Here is a 14,517-nt window from a genome sequence, read left to right on the forward strand (position 1 = left end):
TTATTATTATTATTATTTTTTTTTTGCCTGGAATGATCCCACGACCCTGTCTTTGCCTTTCCAGATCCTTCTCATCATTTCCATTTCTTATCAAGTGTCACTTCCCCCAGAGAATCCTTCTCTGATCACCCAATCTGAATTAGTAGTTCTAGCAAATTACTTTTTGTAGTTTTATTTTCATCTTATAATTTCCTGATTTTCTTGTTTATTCAATCTGTTTTATTGTTTGTCTTTCCTCTACAAAACAGTAAGCTCCAAAGGCAAGGACCTTGTATGTCTTATTCTCCTAGAATGTTGGCTGGCACAGCCAGCCTTCAGTGTTTGTTGAAGGAATGAATGAATGAATGTCTTCATTTTAATTTTTATTGGTCATATTAAAAAAATGTGGTTGGTTTATTTCCATTTGAGTTGATTTGGTCACTCTATGAAATCAAATCTTTTCAGTTTAAGTCAATTCATAGTTTAATAAAAATTACTACATGAGCTAGCTCAAGCTTCAGTAAGTTAGTGCACTCATGTGTACAATTCAAATTCCTGACTCAGATACCTGAAAATGTCATTTGAGTTACAGTTGTTGGTTCTGAGATTGCTTTACTTTACTTTGCTCTGGGCTCCAGGGGCCCAATACCGTCCCATGTCCTCTGTAAGCTTTCTTTGGCCCCGATGCCCCTGACTCACAGAATTGCTTTCCTTCTTGGCTCGTTCCTTTTTTATAGCACTTAGTATTTCAGTCACTCATCAGGCCTTGGGCAGAGGTGGCTGTTAGATAGTCTGTGCTCTATGGGGTGAATTTGTAAGTAGGTCATTAACTCTCTGTGTCTCTTTATTTCTCCTGGGCTTCTCTCTTGGACTCCTTCATACTGTGTTTGTCCTATGTATAGTCTGTTGATCTGCAGATCCAATTCTTTTTCTTCAGTTTTGTTTATTTTTAAGCAAGTGTCTGCTTCTAGCAGGGGTAGTCTCCCAGGTCAGTATGGCTCGAATTTTGGCCATGGTCAGTGGCAGTGGGCAGGGCAGAGCTCAAAGCGGGGGGAGCTCTTTCCAGGATGCTCAAAACGGGTAGGGTGTTTCCCCTGTTCCTTACTATTGAGGTCATCCAGTGAAGTCATTCTTAGCCTGAAATGGCTTGTCAAAAGATAACTATATCCCTTTTCATCCCAAATGGCTTTCCACAAAAGAAGGAGACCCTTCTAGCTGAGATAAAGCCTAATTTTAGCTGACGCTGCAGGGCAGACCCATGGCAAGCCCACCTCTGTGGCCAGGAACCCATCAGTATCTCTTACCAGATAAATGAGGATGCATTAGCAACAGATTCTGACGTCTTCTTCCCCTGAAAAAGGGTTTGACTCTTGGGAGAAAATGTGTCCTTAGTATAAAGATACGGATTTCTTAATAGCAGGCAACCCTTCCCCTTTCCGTACAGAAACTTATTAGTATAGATTATTCTTTTGATGAAACACTTAGCATGAAGGTGGGGCATCTGAGTTATATTCTTGGGTTCTGGGGCTGCTGTCTAAGGAAGGTGGAATCAGAAAATTCATCCCCCCAATCTCATCAGTAAGGAGTGTCTGCCATGCGATTAATTCCTATTTTGTCTTGAAAGCCTTTCTGTCTTTCAATACTTTTATTAAAACATAACTCTCCCTGACAGGGGTAACTGACAGGGGTAAACTCTAAGACATTCATCAGGGGGTGGGTTATGGGTATAGATTCTTATATATACTCTGTGAAGTCTTAAAATAATAGAACTATCCCACTGTATAGAATTTACTACATTGCTTTTATTTTTTTTGGTGGTTGTGACCCCACCAGGTGGACAGAGACCCCAGAGCACAGACCATTTGTCTTCTCTTTCTTTTCACCCTCAGGGCCTAGTACAATGCCTGGCACATGGTAAGTCTTTCATAATATTTCTGAATGAGTGACCAACACTCAGATGCTTTCAAGTCTAGAAGCCAGCTGAGCCAGAGTAGAACACAGATGCTAGCACAGCAAGAGTTGTGGGGAGAGGGTCTTTATGAAGAAAAGAAAGAGGTTCCCAACACTTCTGAATCTTTCACCTTCAGCCACATAAAATAGGGATGGTGAGAAGGCGAGCAGCTTTGGTAAGGCGAAAGAGAAAGTTCTCAGGAGCCGCCATCAGTTTTTTTTTTAAATGTTAACTTTCTCAGGGTACCTAGGTAGCTCAGTCAGTTAAGCAAGCTTCTGACTTCAGCTCAGGTCCTGATCTTGCAGTTCACCAATTCCAGCCCCGCGTCGTCAGGCTCTGTGCTCATAGCTGGGAGCCTGGAGCCTGCTTCAGATCGTGTCTCCCTCGCTCTCTGCCCCTCCCCCGCTCTCGCTTCCTCTCTCTCTCAAAAATAAACACACATTAAAAAAAAATAAATAAATGCTAACTTTCTCTGTCCTACTGGCACACCAATGCCCCTCTTTCTGTGACCATGACAGCTGTGCTAACCCGTTTCATCCCCTTACCAATCAGTAAAATTCTCTCCTTGCTAAAGCATTTGAAGTGTGAATTCTAAAGATAACCCTGGGAACCGCTCCTTCAATAAACAGAGGAAATGAATACAGGCTTCAGGGGCAGCTATGCCTGAGGTAATGGCAGCTTGATTTTCTCGGGTCACATCTCCTCACATCTCCCCACGCAAGAAGGCCCCGTTTCCTTGTTCACCACATGTGAGGGGGTTAAGGCTTGTGGTGGCTGCATGGCCCCAGGATGGTCCCCACAGCCTGTGCTCTGAGGGAACAGCCCCCTCATGGCTTTCCAAACAGATAGTGAGGCAGGACAGCCCCTGGCAGGAGCTTGGGGGCTTGGCCAGAATGCACCACCCCTAAAGGAAAAGGCAATCAGCTTGGCAGAATGCGTTCTGAAAGAGTTTCTAGCACGCTGTCAGGAAGCATATTTGTCACTGAGTGTTGTGTGGGGTCCTCTGGCAACTTTGTTTCCAGGAGCTGTTGCTGCTTCTGACCAGGTTTAGTAACAAGAGGTGCAGCTAATCCTTATTAAGCACTTACTGTGTGCTCAGCGTAGCTCTGAGTAACTGTGCGTGTTTGAATTCACCCATTCCTCATACGGACTCTTTGAGGCAGCTCTATTGTCATCCCCATTCTGCAGGTAAGACCTGTATAAAGAAGAAGTACAGTTTAAGGGCTGTACCTTAGCAGTCCTCTTCCCATTTAAGAGTGATGTATTAGAAAAAGGTCTCAGCTTTCGAGTTTCCCATCTCAGAGGGTCTCTATTTCTTGCTGGATTTGCAAGATGGATTTGCCTTCCCCTTAGTAGCCCCCTCCCCCTTCATTTGCATTGTTTGTCTGGCCACGGATTCTGACTTCCAAGTGCCCTGGGCCCTGTACTCACAGTCCACAAACCAGCCCTGCCTCACCAGCACCCAGCTGGCCCCTGACACTCCTCACTGGGGTCAGATGGGTGGTTCCACAGGCTGCCCAGATCTGAGAGTAGAGGACCTGGTGTGTGGAAACCTTCCACACACCAGGTCCTCTTGAGAAAACAGATACTTAGCACTAGGCTGGTCTCTATATATAGGCATAGGAGCACATTTAAGTTCCATTTCATCATTGGGAGCTCCCTCCATTTTCTGAGCTTTTGGAGAATAAGATCAAGTTCATACATAGTAGAGTTAGTTCTTTGAAAATCCACGTGCAATACCCTTTCAAAACATCACTCAGAGTTCAAGTTCTCTAAGATACCTTCACTTGCATCCCCACCAAGATAGCAACTCCTCCCTCCCAATTCGGCACCTTTTATCTTTTATCTACTCTTCAGCATTCTGCATCATCTAGCCACTCCTTCAGCCACTTAGTTCTCACGGCCCTGTCTTACTAGTCAGTCCACACCTGACTTCACCACCACACGTCAGCAGTCCTTATCATCCTAGGTTTTACTACTAGCTGCTCTTGCTTCTTCTTCTTCTTCTTTTTCTTCTTCTTCTTCTTCTTCTTGTGTGTTGTGTTGTTTCCTTAAGTGGAGTGTAGATCTGAGAAGTCATCTATAACTTCTGTACCACCAGTATGGAGCCCAAGGCTGGGCAGAAAACAAATAGCTCTGAAGTAGACTTTGCTGCTGATGACATGCCATCTTGACTCCTCACTGCACGGGTATCAAGGATTCTGGTGTTGGAAGTAGGCCCTCCTTCGATCTGTGGTCTCCTCCTTTGCTGTCTGCCTCTCTTCTATACAATCTATGGGTCTAGACTAATATCCTACTTTAAAAATTTTTATTTTTTAGGTTTTTATAGACTTCTTAAAACAGTAGTTTTAGAATCATAGAAAAATTGAGTAGAAAGTGTAGTGACCCCTTGTCCCCACATGTCTTTTTTCTTCCACTGTCAACATCCCACACCAGAATGGTACATTTGTTAACATCAGTGAACCTACACTGACACATTGTTATCACCCAGAGTCCATAGTTTACATTAGGATTCACTCTTGGTGTTGAACATTCAGTGGGTTTGGACAAATGCATAATGACATCTATTCATCATTACAGTGTAATACCCAGTAGTTTCACTACCCTAAACATCCTCTGTGCTCTGCCTGTTCATCTCTCCCTTGCCCCCAACCCCTGGAAACCATGGATCTTTTTATTGTCTCCAGAGCCTTGCCCTTTCCAGAATGTCATAGAGTTGGAACCATACAGTATGTAGCCTTTTCTGATTTAACCTTCTACTTTTAATTTTTCAATTACTTCCTTTGTTGGACCTTTTTCAAATCCAGGATTTGGGTCACTGGAATATCTTGGTTAGTCACATAGTGAGCATAGCCTGTAGAGTGTCCACACAGAGAGAAAGACCAAGAAACACTATGAGTGTAGTTCTAGGGATCTCCAGGGGCCAGAAACCCACACCCCACCACTCTACTTTATGTTGCAGCTGTCCTTTAGCTTAAGATATTGAAGTTTACTTTTTGAATGAGCACCGGGTGTCATATGTAAGAGATGAATCACTGGGTTCTACTCCGAAGCCAAGACTACACTGTACATTAACTAACTTGAAAATAAAAAATAAATAAAATAAAATAAAATAAAAATGAGCTAGTGACACATGCAGAAAAAAGATATTGGCGTTCCCTGTTAAAATACAAACATGATATCTGGGATGATAATACATTATTAAATGTTAACATGTTGACTCAAATTAGATGAGCAGAATAGCTAAAGGATATCATGAATCTGGGGGAAATTTTCCCAAAAGGTGGGGCTTCTGGGAGCCAAGGAACAGCATGAGGAGTCCCCTGGGTTATATGTACTTACACAGTCTGGACTCCGTGAAAAGTAGAGAAAGAAAATACCCCCCCCCCCCCACCGCCAAAAGAAAAAACCACTAAATGGGAATGCAAGCTGGTGCAGCCACTCTGGAAAACAGCATGGAGTCTCCTCAAAAAACTAAAAATAGAACTACCCTACGACCCAGCAATGGCACTACTGGGCATTTATCCACAGGATACGAGTGTGCTGTTTCAAAGAGACACATGCACCCTCATGTTTAGAGCAGCACTATCAACAATAGCCAAAGTATGGAAAGAGCCCAAATGTCCCTCGATGGATGAATGGATAAAGAAGATGTGGTATATATATACAATGGAGTATTACTCAGCAGTCAAAAAGAATGAAATCTTGCCATTTGCAACTACGTGGATGGAACTGGAGGGTATTATGCTAAGCGAAATTAGTCAGAGAAAGACAAAAATCATATGACTTCACTCATATGAGGACTTCAAGAGAAAAAACAGATGAACCTAAGGGAAGGGAAACAAAAATAATATAAAAACAGGAAGGGAGACAAAACAGAAGAGACTCATAATTATGGAGAACAAACTGAGGGTTACTGGAGGGGTTGTGGGAGGGGAGATGGGCTAAATGGGTAAGGGGCAGTAAGGAATCTACTCCTAAAGTCATTGTTGCACTATATGCTAACTAATTTGGATGTAAATTTAAAAAAATAAAAAATAAAACAAGTTAAAAAAAAAAGATTGGCCTCACACTGCAAACAAAATGTAGATTCTATAAATGAAAAGATTAATACCTCTTATCATATAAACATTAAAAAAATATATAGTAAAATATCTTACTCAGGTCCCAACACAATGTAAAATTTAAGAAATACAATATAAAGACTAATTTCTCCAACATATCAAAAATTCCATACATCAATAAGAGTAGCAATAAGAGTAGCAATTGTTAAAAATTAAATAAAAATCTCAGAAATTGACAGAAAAATAGATACATGCATAGAGAATGTGCATGACGAATCAGCTTTCTTTATTCCACAAACTCCCTTCCCTTACTTTAGCTGCTTCCTTAAGTGCAAAACCTCCTGTAGGTTCCAGCACTCAGCTGGATATACAGATACCAATTCTCACCAAAACTGGAAGGAGCCTGGGGAGGCTGAGCTTCAGTCCAGTGAGAAAGGATAATCATGAGACGTAAGAATTTACATCCCATGTTTTATCAACAAGCGCTAATGGACCACCAGTTTTTGTAATAATGGCATTAATTTAATTATATCCTTCAAAGTGTATGTCATTTTTTTTCCTCACTGATGACATAACTTAAAACTGTATAAAGGGATCAGTGGATGCCTGAGGTTAGGTGAGAGGGAGGAATGAATAGGCAGAGCACTGAGGAGTTTTAGGGCAGTAAAAACTACCCTGTATGAAATCATAGTGGTGGATACATGTCATTATATGTGTGTCCAAACCCATAGACTACAACACTGAGAGCGAATCCTAACGTAAACTATGGTGATAATGATGCGTCAATGTAGGTTCATTGATTGTAACAAATGTATCACTTAGGTGGGAGATGTTGATAGTGGGGGAGACTGTGCATGTGGAAGGGCAGGGGGTCAATGGGAACTCTGTATTTTATGCTCCATTTTGCTCTGAATCTAAAATAGCCCTAAAAACTAAAATCCATGAAAAAAATGTTTACCCTGGTACACACTAATCCCTCAATAAATGGTAGTGATTAAAAAAACAGCAACAAAAAACCACTACATGGTATAGTGAAAAGAATATACTTTTGGGAGACAAGGAACAGAATGAAGAGTTCTCTAGTATATTACTTACCTATTTCTGTGCACCAAATTAATCCCCAAACTTAGTCCTTTGAAACAATGAATATTTGTTATCTCACAGTTTCTATGTGTCAGGAATTTGAGAGTGGGTTTTGGGTAGTCCTGGCTGGGACTCTCTTGTGAGGTTGCCGTCAGTATGGGGCTAGACCCCCTTCCGACAGCTGGCTGTTGAAAGGGGGCCTTAGTTCTCTCCATAGAGCTGTTTGAGTGCCCTCACAGCTTGTCTGTTGACTTCCCCCAGATAAGTGAACCAGCAGACAGCAGGGAGAAGGCCACAGTGACTTCTGTGAGCTGGTCTCTACATGGTCATTTCTCCATATTCTGTTTGTTAGAAGAGAGTCACTAAGTCCAGTGCATGTTAAAGGGAAGAAGAATTAGTAGGCTCTACTTATTAAATTTTTTTTGAATTTTTTATTTTTGAGAGAGAGATAGAGAGAAAGTACAAGCAGGAGAGACGGGCAGAGAGAGGGAGAGGGAATCTTAAGCAGGATCCGTGCTCAGCGTGGAGCCCAATACGGGGCTCAATCCCACAACCCTGGGATCGTGACCTGAGCTGAAATCAAGAGTTGGATGCTTAACTGACTGAGCCACCCAGGCCACTACTTTCTTTTTAAGGAGGAGTTTTGAAGAATTTGTGGACCTATTTTAAAAACCTGTGCTGTGTGTTTTTACGGAGTAGACACCTAAAACGTGGAGAGAGGGAAAGATGTGAAGTAGTAGAAAGAATAATCTCCTTGGCACACAAGACCTGGCTGGAGTGCCAGCTGTTCCACTCACCAGTTGATGAAGCCTAGAAACTCACAAGTACTCTGAACCTTGGTTTCCACGATCAGAATTGTATGATTGGTATGTTTTCCCTACAAGTGGCAAAGAGCCTCATAGAGGTCTAAGGATGAAACCTATTTGCTTATCACGAAATGCTGTGCAGACTTATGCTACTTTTCTGTTCTGGCTGGCTTTCTGTGTGGTTGAAGGAAGCGTCCATAGCAAACCTTCTCCTCACCAACACTTTTCCTCTTCCCCTGTGGGCAGAGCCCAAACTCTTGAACCTTTCTCATCAGAAAGTACAGGTCACAGGGCACCTGGGTGTCTCAGCTCAGCTCCACAGTCAGTGTGGAGCCTGCTTGAGATTCTCTCCCTCTCTCTCTCTCTCTCTCCACTTCTGCCACTCTCCCTCTTTCCTGCATGTGAGCTCTCTCTCTCTAAAATATAATAAAAGGAAAGGGAAGGGAAGGAAAGGAAGGGGGAAGGGAGATCACAGAGTCCCTATCCAGTTTTAATTCAGTATTGGGATTTTAGATTCCAGGGAAGAATTCTTAGGGTTAGGCCCTTCGTGTTACAGACATTTTCCCAAGCTCCCCTGGAAACCCTAGGTGAAACGTTCCATACAAACTACAGTGTCATTTCTTGTAGAAACAAGTTGAACATATCTCTAATTAAGATCAGATAGTCTCCAATTCAGAAAGCAGGTTTTGCGTTTTTGTGCCAACAGAACATTTTATATACAGTCCTTTCTCCCTATTGCTAAGCCATTCTTGACTTTCTGTTTTATTCACTTAAAGGGTGGCAAATTTTCATCAAAATGATGTAAAGACAGATTTGTTTTTTGGGAACTATAATTTGCCTTCCTTTAAACTTGCTTCCATTGGCGATTGCATTTTAGGTCCCTTCCTTAAAGAATTCTTTGTGATTGAATCATCAAGCACTGAAAAACGTATACCTTAGGCTTGTAATGAGAAGTTCAAGTAATGTGTTTGTTCCAAGAGACAGCTTTCCACCTCCACCCACCTAAATGGTTTCCATTTTGGGAAGAATCTTGGAAATGGAAAAAAAGAGTAGACATTCCCATTTTAGGGAGAAATAAGTGATACCAGTTTCAGCATTGTAGTCATCTGAGAAAGTGTCATCCGAAATATTCTTTAGATATACATTTAAAAGAGGGGAGGGAAATACACTTGGAAAACTAGAAATGGGATCCTGCAAATTTCATTGTAACCTTTGTTTCTCAACTAGGCCAGAACACTAACTAATCCTGTGTGGCTTTCTGTGGTGTGATGCCTGAACATGACCCTATTTTTATTTATTTATTTTTTTTAGCTTCTTGGTCCATTCAGCAATTCTATTCCTTTGGAGGATGATGCACCACAGTAGACTGAACCCAGATTATTTTTAGGGTAGATTTACCCTTGCAACACAGCCAAGGGATTCCTGTTGTCTCAGGGCATTCAAAACTTTTACAGCAAAATCAGTTTAAATCCTCTAGAAAATATTTAATAATAGATTATAAATAATTTTTGAAGAAACAAAACATTGGAAAAAAATAGAGGAAGTGAGGGATTAGCATGGCTCCAAATTGGAAATCATTAATTTCCTACCTGATCCCCTTTCTTTTCTATGGCAAACATTCCCAGGGGTCCTGATATAAGATCTCTTCTTTTACACTCTAGAATCTACATAAATATACTTCTAGTTTTTAGCTGGACACTAGGTCACCCAACATCACTTGCAGCTAGGTACGCCATGTGACAAAGCTCTGGACAGTGGTACGTTAAGCAGAAATAGTGTCTGCACTTTCCAGAAAGTTTTCTTGGAAGGAGGGGTACATGTTTTTCTCTTCTTTCTGTCTTCCTAATGACTGGAATGCAGATGTGATGGCTGGAATTGGAGCAGCTATCTTGGATCAGGAGATTATATAGGAAATGGAAACGACACACAACAGAGCCCCAGGATAAAAAGCGTGTGGGTTAACACCATGGAGAGTGACGGCACCCTGGCAGATCCATCCACCTTGCACATCCAACTGAAAGGTGGTCCAACTGGCATCTTCATGCTACCATGTTGCCTCTTGGTCTTGTGGCCACAGGAGCAGTGTCACCTGGTGGTTACGAATGCTGGCTTTCAAAGTCAGGTGATTTGTGGTTGAAATCTTGGCTTCACCACTCACTAGGTGTATGACCTTGGACAAGTTGTTTAACCTCTCTATGATTATGCATTGCCATGTAACAAATTACCCCCCCCCCCATTTTGCATACTCATAAATTTTAGGGCCAGAAATTTAGACCAGGTGCCTCAGGGAAGTTTGCCTCTGTTCTCTGGTATCTGAAGCCTTAGCTGTAAGATTCAAAGGCTGAGGGGTAATTTGGCAGCTGGGGGCTGCAGTCATTTGGAGGCTCATTCACTCACATGTCCAGCTGTTGATGCTGGCAGTCAGCTGGGACGTCAACTGAACTTGTTGGTCAGACCACCTACCTATACATGACCTCTTCATGTGGTTTGAGCTTTTGCTACATGGTGGTTGTATTTCAACAGTGAGTGTCCCGAGAGAGAGCCAAGTGAAAAGTGAATTGCCTTTGCTAACCTAGCCCCAGAAGTCACACAGCATCACTTCTGCCACATTCTGTTCGTTGAGAGAGCTACACAGGCCCACCTAGTTTCTAGGGGAGGAGAAACAGAGCCCATCTCTCGATGGGGAAGTGACAAGGTTCTTGAAGAGCATGCATGACTGGAAATATTGTTGTAGCCAACTTTGGAAGAGCGTCTGCCATACTCTCTAAAGCTTCCAGTTGTTCACTTGCAAATGAGGATAATCTTATCTACCTCCTAAGTCAGGGGTAACATGAGAAATATTTAACCACGAGTACAGCATGGACACTCACCAATCACGACAGTCTCTGGCGTCGATGCTTTGGTTCTGGAACAGTCCTGGATGTCCCCAGGGAAGAGGAAAGGGAGGATAGGGTGTTGTGTGCATGGAGAGAGAGGGTGTTGTCAGTGGTCTCGGGGCAGTGGACATACACTAACCAGTAAAGAATCATCTCAGTAACTTCACTGGCTGAATGTCTGCTCTTCTCATACGATTGTTTGGAGGATTAAATAAGACACTGCATAGACAGCACTCAGCACATGGAAAATATGGAATAAACGGCAACTATTATTGTTGTTATGGCTCTTTTGCTACTTTTCCATTCTAGCATGCAGCATAGAAATTCACATCTTAAAAGCATCAGACCCCCTAATACTTTCTCTTTCTTTTCACATGAGGACACACATTACTTTCCCAAAAGCTTATGAACCATGTGACCATTGGGGGGGGGTCTTTGCAAAACAAGTGGATGACCTTTCAATGGATAGATTATTCCTAAGAAACAAGGAGTCTGTTTTTTCCCTCTTATTGGAAACCATGAGTCAGTGAGAGTATTGCTCTGTATAAGTCGATTCAACAGTTGTACAGAGCTTGAAAGTTTCCTAGATGTTTTGGTACATGTTGTCAGTGAATTGATGTGATAACGGAATAGAAACAAAAAAGTATTACCCAGCTGTAATTTCAGAAGGGATTTCTGTGGCTTTATAGAGAAGTGTGCTTTGCACCATGGAACCCCACATCCTAAAATTAGAATAGGCCGAGAGAGACAGAGTCCAGATCTACAGTTCCTCATAGGATAGGATCTTCTTTAATAATGAAATTATGCTCACAGGGCCTGAGTCACTAGCACATTTCCTGAATATGAATGAGCCCCTCGGGGTTGGGCCGGAGGATATGTGAATTCTCTGGAAAAATGTGATTGATGCTGAAGGATTTTCCACAATGCTGTGTAGCCCTATTTTCTGCCAAGCCACATCAGTGAGAAAGGTCGAACGAAGGGTTGGCTAATAATGGTGACAGGAATGAAAGCTAACTTTAGTGTGGAGCAGCTACCCAACCATCTGGACCAGAACACCCTCAGGGTTCTCCCCTCGGTCTTTGAGGAACTCTCTTATTCTCCGTGGTCCCTTTTAGAGCATTTCTGCAGCAGGTATAGGCTCTCTGAACAGGAGCTGTTGCAGCTGGGTTTCCTCCACTTCAGGGATCAATCCAAGGCCATCTATGCGATGCCGGTACTGTTGGGAGTTTCACCCTTGTGGACTGAGCTGAGCCACAGTCACCCTGTTTCTCAGCTACACCTCCCGAATTAGCACAGAAAGGTGCCTTGTGGCCTGATTTCTGATAGCCCTCTCTCTCCAGGACTGGCACTAAATTCCCTAGGGTAAAGTTGGGGGACAGCTGGGAGATGTCATGTGGGTGGCACCCAGAAATGTCTCTCCTCCTGTCTTCACTTGTTTGCCACTGTGGGACCCCAGCGTCTCCTCCAGCTTCTGCGTGAGCTCCTGATGGACCCAGGGTTCTCTCTGAGGGGCCAAGCCTGCCCTCGCCCCTCCCTCCTTGTCCAGCAGTCTCCACCCAAAACATAGAATCCTTTGTCCTCTGTCAGGCATTCTTCACCTGCTCAGACAGATAACTGGCCTCTTGGCAACTCTCACTGGGCCCACCACTTACGAGATGGGAACACATGTCTCCTAGATCTTTTCTGCAATTTGGAGACCTTCATTTAGCCCTGGTAATCGGAGGAAGATGAATTTTAATTGCGTTCAAAGCCAGACATTTATTACACTAGCAAAGCTCATTAGCCCTTGGTTAATGAAAGGCCCTATCAAAGTTAAATGTGGTCCTTCACCTAGCTGATCTTAAGTGATAGCAGAGTCACTCTGTTTTTTTGATTCACCAAGTATTTATACAAAGTGCTTACTGAAAAGAAGACATTGCGCTGTGAGGGCACAGTGATAGTAAATAGTTCCAAGCACAGGGGCTCATAATCTGGTGAGAAATGAGTGAGATGGCATCACCTTTGTGTGGTCAGGCCGAGATGGGAGTAGGGTGGGGCCAAAACTCAGGGTCCAACCCAAGAAAGGATCAGATGTTTAAGACAGTGTAAGCCTTCTGGTAAGTGTGGTTAGGGACAAGGGTAAGGGAAATTGTCACTCGTTTGTTTTCTGTGCCTCCCAGGATCTAGGATAGGGAGGGAATCTTGCCAACGGAGTAAGCAAAACAAAGGTTCTTGAACTTCTCCCGTGGGCTCAGTGAGGTTGGTAAGGACAACTTTGGAAATGTTTCCATTTACCTCAATAATTGTGGAGACTCAACAGTCTGTATTTTGAAGAAACTTTACTTCAAGAATCAAGGCCGAGGTGCCTGTGTGGCTCACTTGGTTGAGCCTCCGACTTCAGCTCAAGTCATGATCTCATGGTTCCTAAGTTTGGGCTGGCCTTGGGCTCTGTGCTAACAGCTGGGAGCCTGGAGCCTGCTTCAGATTCTGTGTCTGTGTCTCTGTCTCTCTCAAAAATAAATAAACACACACACACAAAAAAAAAATCAAGGCCAATGTTTTTCAAGTGTTTTTAGGCTATGATTTTTTCATCATGTTCCAGTAAACATATATATTTAAAAAATGACTTCCAACTGAAAACTGTTTCACAAAACAATATTGCTCATACTGTGGGGGACACACTTTATTTTCTCTCTTTTGCTTCTCCCTCTCTCATTTCCTTTCTTTTGTGCTTGTTACTACCCACTAAATTGATTTAACATTGTAACTAATGTGTTTTTAAAGCACAGCTCTAGAACACCCGACCAAAAGCTTTGAATTGCCAGCCATCCCCTCAGAGCCAGGGAGCGACTCATAATTAAATGTTATCTTTGTATCTTCAGCCTTGTCCATCATGTCCACAATAAAAGCAATTAGAGCCCAGAGGTCATGGTGGGATTACTGGCTAGGTCAAGATGGCTCATCTGGAGCACTGTTCTGCTCTGCACAGTTGGGTGAATTTATTTTTCTTCCTGTGGTTGTTGAAGCTTGCAAGGTTAACAAGAGCAGGCAGTTGGTCTGGCTGCATCATGTAACAACTTTCTTCTGTGATCCTCAGAGCTCTCTTGACACAATAAGCCTAAACACTTGGAAATTACTTCAAATTGCGTTTGGAGCTATTTTAGAAAAATCAACTTCAGAATCAGTTCATGCTCATAAAGAATACTGGGCCCATGTTTAACACAATTTCATTTCTTGGGCTTGAGCCTCAGTAGTTGTTAGAAAAACCCACTCACTGTGGTGTAGTAGTTGTGTTTATTCTTGGAAGTCAGGCATGCTATTAAACAGTCTGAGCCTCAGTTTGCTCATCTGTTAACTAGTGGGGCAGGGGCACTTAGGTGGTTCAGTCCGTTAAACGTCTGACTTTGGCTCAAGTCATGATCTCATGGCTCATGAGTTTGAGCCCCGCATTGGGCTCTTTGCTGTCAGCATGGAGCCCGCTTCGGATCTTCTGTCCCCCTCTCTCTCTGCTCTTCCCCTGCTCTCTCTCTAAAAAATAAGCCAACATTTTTTTTTTTAATGGGGGTAATATTAGTCTTGCTTTCACGGGAGTGTGGTGAGGATTGAATGATAGGGTGACCGAAACTTACTTTGCAGAGTGCCTGGCTTAGGGCAGATGTGCGCTGGCAGCTGAGGCTCATTGGTGTTACCATCCTGCACCACTCCAAACTTGGTGCTGTAACCCACCTTCTCAGGTCGGCAGTCCCTGCCCATGGCTCCTGGACACAGTTTTGCTGACT

This window comes from Acinonyx jubatus, chromosome C2 (assembly GCF_027475565.1).
Source record: "Acinonyx jubatus isolate Ajub_Pintada_27869175 chromosome C2, VMU_Ajub_asm_v1.0, whole genome shotgun sequence".
In the NCBI taxonomy this organism is placed as follows: Eukaryota; Metazoa; Chordata; class Mammalia; order Carnivora; family Felidae; genus Acinonyx; species Acinonyx jubatus.